The following is a 6362-nucleotide window of genomic DNA, read 5'->3' on the forward strand; positions in this document are numbered from 1 at the left end:
AACCAAGTCCAGCAGTCCGGTTCTATTGGCTTTTTGCTTCAATGTGCTTCTAAAATGCTACAAAAATAGAGAAGAGAGATTTTGAAGGGTTTTTTACATTTAATAATATTTATTTATATTTTCATTCAATTATGTGCAAACTAATCTAACAACAATTATTAATGGTATATTTATTCATGTAAAATAGATAATGAGGGTATAAAATTGTAATAAAATGTGATTATCAAATACCCCCACACCTAAACTTTTGCTAGTCCTCTAGCAAAGAAAATCCTAACTCACTTTCGTAGGAATCGCGGTTGTATTTAGCGCATACAGCAAGCCTTTAAACCCCTAGGTTACCCTAGTGGACGAGTTGTAGTCTCGTGAGGGTTTGCAGTGAATATACCCACAAAATTCGGTCAACTTGCCAAGTTAAAAAAAAGTCAGTAAATAAAAGATTTTGCTTGATATAAACTCTTTGTTTTAAATAAATTTCAAGTTTCTTGATCAAAAATTATTTTTCAAGACCATATATACAAAACAACAATATATAAAAACAATTGTTAGTGTTATATATATGTATATATATTTTTTTTCACTCTCTAATTCTTGGTGATTGTTTTCTATTTTAACGGGCTTTCTAAGTGACCATTTAACGAGTTTTGGGCCAATGAATCCCAACCCAATTGGGCTTAGGTCATTAAGTATAGAGATACTCCTTGGGCTTAATTGCTCAGTCAACTTAGGCTTTATAAGATAGAATCACCTTGAATTTAAGAGTTTTTTTTTTTTGGTGTCCATTTTTCGCACTCTTCTTTTATAAGGTTAGTTTTTTTTTAATATATATATGTGTAAGTATATATAGTCTTAAAAAAAATTGTGTAAATCAAGATAACTTGAAAAAATATTTTCAACTCTAAGTTAAGCATGCAAAAATTTCATTATTTTTAATTAAAAATCTAAGGTAAGACTTAAGTAAAGTATACTAGTTGAAAAATCATTTCTTAAGAATTTTATTTGGAGTTATCATAAAAGGTGAACTTGAATATGTCACTAACTAAGAATTAGAAAATTTAAAATCTATCAATTTGATCAATTATTACTTAACTCTATTAATTTGGCAAGTGAATCTTTTTTTTTTTTTTTTTACTAACAAAAGATAAATGCTGAGAGAGAGAGAGAGAGAAAAAAAAATACTAAAACAAAATACTAACTAGCAAAACAAAAGCTTAACTAGCTTACACCCCCATACCCAGACTTTGCAATGTCCTCAATGCACATAATATCCAAAATATCACAGTTTAATAAGTACATGCCAAAAAAAATCAAAGACTGGGTAAAGTAGAAAGAACATCCCTCACTGCTCATCTCCTGATATATCGTCATCCACATCATCAGCGGTAGCTGCTGAACTCGGTCCCGCCTCATCCTCTCCTGGGAAATCATCTGGCTGAAATGGTGTGATATAACTATGAAGCTCAGGTGGAGGTCCATCTGTATCTCCATGTTCTCTCTGCCATCCTCTCGCCAAATATGCCAGGGTATCGGTAGAGTAGCTGATCTGACCATGCATCTCGTGTATATGCCGCTGCATCCTGTGTATCTGTATCTGCATTCTGTCCATGCGACTCCGCATCGTATCCATCTCCTCTCGAGTGGGGTCATGTGTAGCTGGCTGGTGCTGAGGAGGCTCTCTACCTGAAGGACCGGACTGATCTCGTCCTGAAATGCTCCTCCTCACAGTCTGATCATTTAGTAACCCCTTCCCTGCTTCTAACCTATCCTCTGCGAATACTGGAACATGAAATCTATGGCAGAGTCTAGTGATGAAATAGGGGTAAATGAGCTGAGTACGTGATGCAGACTGTGTCCTGACCCAATCTAACACATTCTCCACTGATGAGCGCATCCATATAAATATAATCCTCGCTATATCAAATCGCTGACCAGTGGCTATCCAAAAGAGAAGGAGAATATCGTGTGGGGTAATGACGGAGTATGCAGTGGTGGGTTTCAAATCAAAGTTCAGGAAAAGATTAAGTAATCTATATTCTGGTTTGAGATTTCCTGAACCGAAACTAGATGTAAAGATCCTCCCACACAAGGTTGCAGACATGTTGTTGTATTCTGGTGTACCAGGCTGTAAAGTAGAGGCTAAATGGAAGTAATCTGGTACATCAGTGGGTGGTTCTGCAAGGTCAAGGGTAGCACGGATAGTGGAAAGATCGAAAAGAACTCTAACACCCCTCATGATAGAAAAAGCTAAAAATTCTCTATTTGGATCAATCTCCCATCCAGAATAGAACTCATGCACTAATGAAATGTTTGCTTTTTCTAAGGGTTTAGTCATCATGCTCCTAAGACCTACTACAGTTAACATGGTGACTGTGGAATGATATGTATGCAGTGCACTCATCTGAAATCCCCTCTCAAAATGAATGTTAAGACTGACAATTCTGGCTAAAATAGTGAGCCTATCTATGTCGGTTTCAGATGGATCAGAAGATGATGAACTTGCTCGAGATTTCTTTCTGGGGGGCATCTACAGAGAAAAGAAAAGAAAAAGAAAAAAATTTAATAATAAAATTCCAAAATTGTTTATTTATTTATTTTTTTTTATTTACCTACAAATTGTTCCACATGAGTTAATTTCAAGTTATCAGAATTTTTTTGATAATAAATTCCCTCAAAATTATTATTTGAGAACAAAAATGTTAAAATTTTGATAACTTGATCGGTGAAACATACATGTTGAAATGACAATTATAAGCTAAACCTTACAATTGTTGAATAAAATATCCAGTACAAATTTCCGAATGTGAGAAGTATCCAATTAGACTTTTATTTGACTAATTACTCATATTTGCACAAAACACCCTAAATTCAAATTTATTTTTGCAAACCCCCCTAATTTTTTCGGATTTGCATAAAACACCCAATTTTTTTTTCAATTTGAAATCACGTACCTAATTGAATGTTCAAAATTATGTGTTTTTGCACAAAAACCCTAAGAATTTTTGGATTTTGCATAACCCCCCATGTTTTTTTCGGTTTTGCACAAAACACCCCAAAGTTTTTTTTTCAGATTTTCAAACAAGATATCCTCAATTGAATTATAAGTACAAACCCCAAAGAAAATTTTTGGATTTTGCATAACCCCCCCCCCCCCCCCCCAATTTTTCGGATTTTGAATAACCCTCCTCCAATTTTCGGATTTTGAACTAAAAATTCCCAATTTAGACCCTAAATTTGTTAAGTTGATCATGAATCTCACAAAATATGATAATCATTCACAACTACCCAAGATTCAATCACCAATTCATCCATGAATTCATAAAAAAAATTACAAGATCAATTTTAGAAATCATACCTTTGGGAGATGAGGATGAAGCCCTAAAGATTGCAGAAACAACCCTCCAAAATTTCTTGATCTATGTGGGTGAATTAGGGTTTGAGAGGGGAGGAGAAATTCGGGTTTGGGGAGATGAGTTGAAAGAAAAGAGAAGAAGGGGGCTTAGGCTGCAGTTTTAAAAGCAGTCGGTTCTAGGCATCGATGCTGGCATCGATGCCCAAAGCCATGCTGTTTGGGCCAGCTGGCCCAAACACGGTTTCCTTTGGTTTTTATTTTTATTTTTTTTTCTTTTGGGCCTGATTTTTGGGCCAGCCTATATGATTTTTTTTATATGTTTTTTTAGGCCTTAGAAAATGGCCTAAGAAAAAAAATATTTGATATATATGTTTTCATATTTTAAACAACAGAAGTTCATATAAGAAGCTTCATCGAAATTCGAGGCTAATATCAGAGGAGTTCAAGCATTGTCATTACTGATATAAGATATTAGCTATCTTGTTATTTTTCATCTCATAGTGATAGAATGGTAGGCATAAGAGTTATTGACTTGACACTTGAAGCTATTTGGGATAGTCAACACCCAGGGGGTCGGGGTTCCACATTTCATAGCTTAATGTTTTTTAAGCGTTTTTCAAAGCAAATACTATTGTTCAAAAGTATCGTAGGAGCTATCTACATAAATCTGCGCATTTTCCACAATTTGTTTTTAGGGCATTAAAAACATTTTAGCAGGAGGAAGTTTTCATAATTTTTCAGAGGTCAAATAAAGGTATTTTCAAGATATTTTATTGAGTCAAAGCAGTATTTTGGAATGTATCAGAATACGGTCGAGGCCCGCACCGGTCGACCGCAACGTTATGTTCATTCCTCTCTGGGCAGCAGAGAGTTCGTCGTCGAGCCGCCACGGTCGAACCGAGAGCTTCCTATCGGTCGACGCGCAACCGGTCGAGCCGGACAAAGTGCCTGCTTGTTTTTCTTATGTTCCTGATTGGTTAGCGTAGACCACCAATATTTTTTCTGTAAGGTCGTAAAATGCCGAACATATTCCAACGGTCGCCGGAATTTCCGCGCCGTCGGACCGCCGTAATTATTTCAAACGGTAATTTTGTGCTTATTCGGGCGGCCGCTCAGTACAGATCTGCCGCGACGTTTTTGTTCTGATTTGGGGGATTTAGGTATGGTTTTAAACCAGCTGTTTTCTCCTATTTAAACTGCATTCTCTTGATTCGTCTCCGTACCCAGGGCTTGTGCAAAGAAGCCGGAGGTTGACGCTGATTTTTCTCAGAGCTTATAATTTTTCAAAACATGTTTTCACTGAGTTTTTGTGTGTTCACTTCCCAGCTTCAAGTGTGCTCTTTCTTGCTTTGCCATAAGGGACGTTGTAAAGAAAGAGTCTTACAACCATTTCTACTATTTGTGAGTGTGATTCTTGGTAGATCAACTGTGAGGAGATGCGAGTCGTGTGTAGATCAACTGTGAGGAAGTGTGAATGCGTGGGGGTTTGGAATCGGCGTGTGTATGAGACGGGAGTTCGCGGGCTTACGCAAACGGCGGGTTGTTATGGATTTACTCCTCCGAGGAGTGGAAGAGCGAGGGACGTAGGTCCTGCCGGACCGAAACCGGTCTGTTAACATAATCACCGTCAGCAGGATAACGATTCCTAATTCTATCTCCTCGTTTTTTTTGTTTGCATTGAGAATCTGTGGTTTGCTTGTCTTATTTTTATTGCATAGATTATAAGCCGTCATTGAGCGCGCTAATCACCTCCCCCCCCCGCCTCTAGGGTCGCAAATGGTCAACGTGCTAAAACGCATTTTAGAAATTTTCTATGCTCCGAAGGGAGGAAGGGTGATTGGTTCTCATGACTCATTATCTATAAAAAATCTGTTTGTTTTCTTAAAAAAAAAATTGATAAGTAATAGGTTTAAGAAAATCTCCATATACATATTTCTTTAATAATAATATAATATTCTCATTTTGTTTTCAAAAAAAAAAAAGAAAAGAAAACGAAGGGTGGGGTTTGCGTGAAATAAGTAACTTGAAAAAAATGTAAAAAATAAATAAGGGCTAACAATCTCCCCCTTTTTGATGATGACAACCAACCATTATATAAGAGCAAAAAAATAAAATAAAATAAAGATAGCTTATAGATAGGTGCACCCCCTATCTATGAGCTCCCCCTAAGAATATGCAACAAATGAGGAGATTTCTCTCCCTGTTTGTCACCATAAAAAAGAAATGGGGTAAAGAGAAATGCAAAATGCAACTAAACAAGCAAGCAATGTAGAACTTTCACATAGTGCATAAGCCCAAACCATTTCTTATGCGACAAAAATCATCCTCTCCAAGAGGCTTAGTAAATATATCCGCTAGTTGAGATTTTGTGTCAACAAATACTAGGGATACATCTTGTCGCTCTACATGATCGCGTAAGAAATGATGGCGTACATCAATATGTTTAGTTCTAGAATGCAAAACCGAATTTTTGGAAATATTTATAGCACTTGTGTTATCACAAAAGATTTTAATATTTTGAAAATTCAAATCATAGTCAACTAAGCTTTGTTTTATCCATAAAACTTGAGCACAACATAAGCCAGCGGCAATGTATTCCGCTTTCGTAGTGGACAATGCAACACAATTTTGTTTCTTGGAAGCCCAAAAAACAAGTGAATTTCCTAAGAATTGGCATGTTCCACTCGTACTCTTGCGATCTACCTTACATCCGGCAAAGTCGGCATCACAAAAACCATATAAATCAAAAGAGGTGCTTTTTGGATAAAATAAACCAAGGTTAAAAGTTCCATTAACATACTTAATGATCCTTTTAACCGCAATTAAATGAGATGCTTTAGGAGATGCTTGAAAACGTGCACATGCACACACACTAAACATAATGTCAGGTCTACTAGCGGTGAGATAAAGAAGACTACCTATCATACCTCGGTATAGTTTTTATTCCACGTCTTCACCACTTTCATCCGCATCAAGCTTAACACTTGTACTCATGGGAGTAGGCGCATGCTTA

The sequence above is a fragment of the Asparagus officinalis genome, chromosome 9 (genome assembly GCF_001876935.1).
Source record: "Asparagus officinalis chromosome 9, Aspof.V1, whole genome shotgun sequence".
Lineage (NCBI taxonomy): Eukaryota > Viridiplantae > Streptophyta > Magnoliopsida > Asparagales > Asparagaceae > Asparagus > Asparagus officinalis.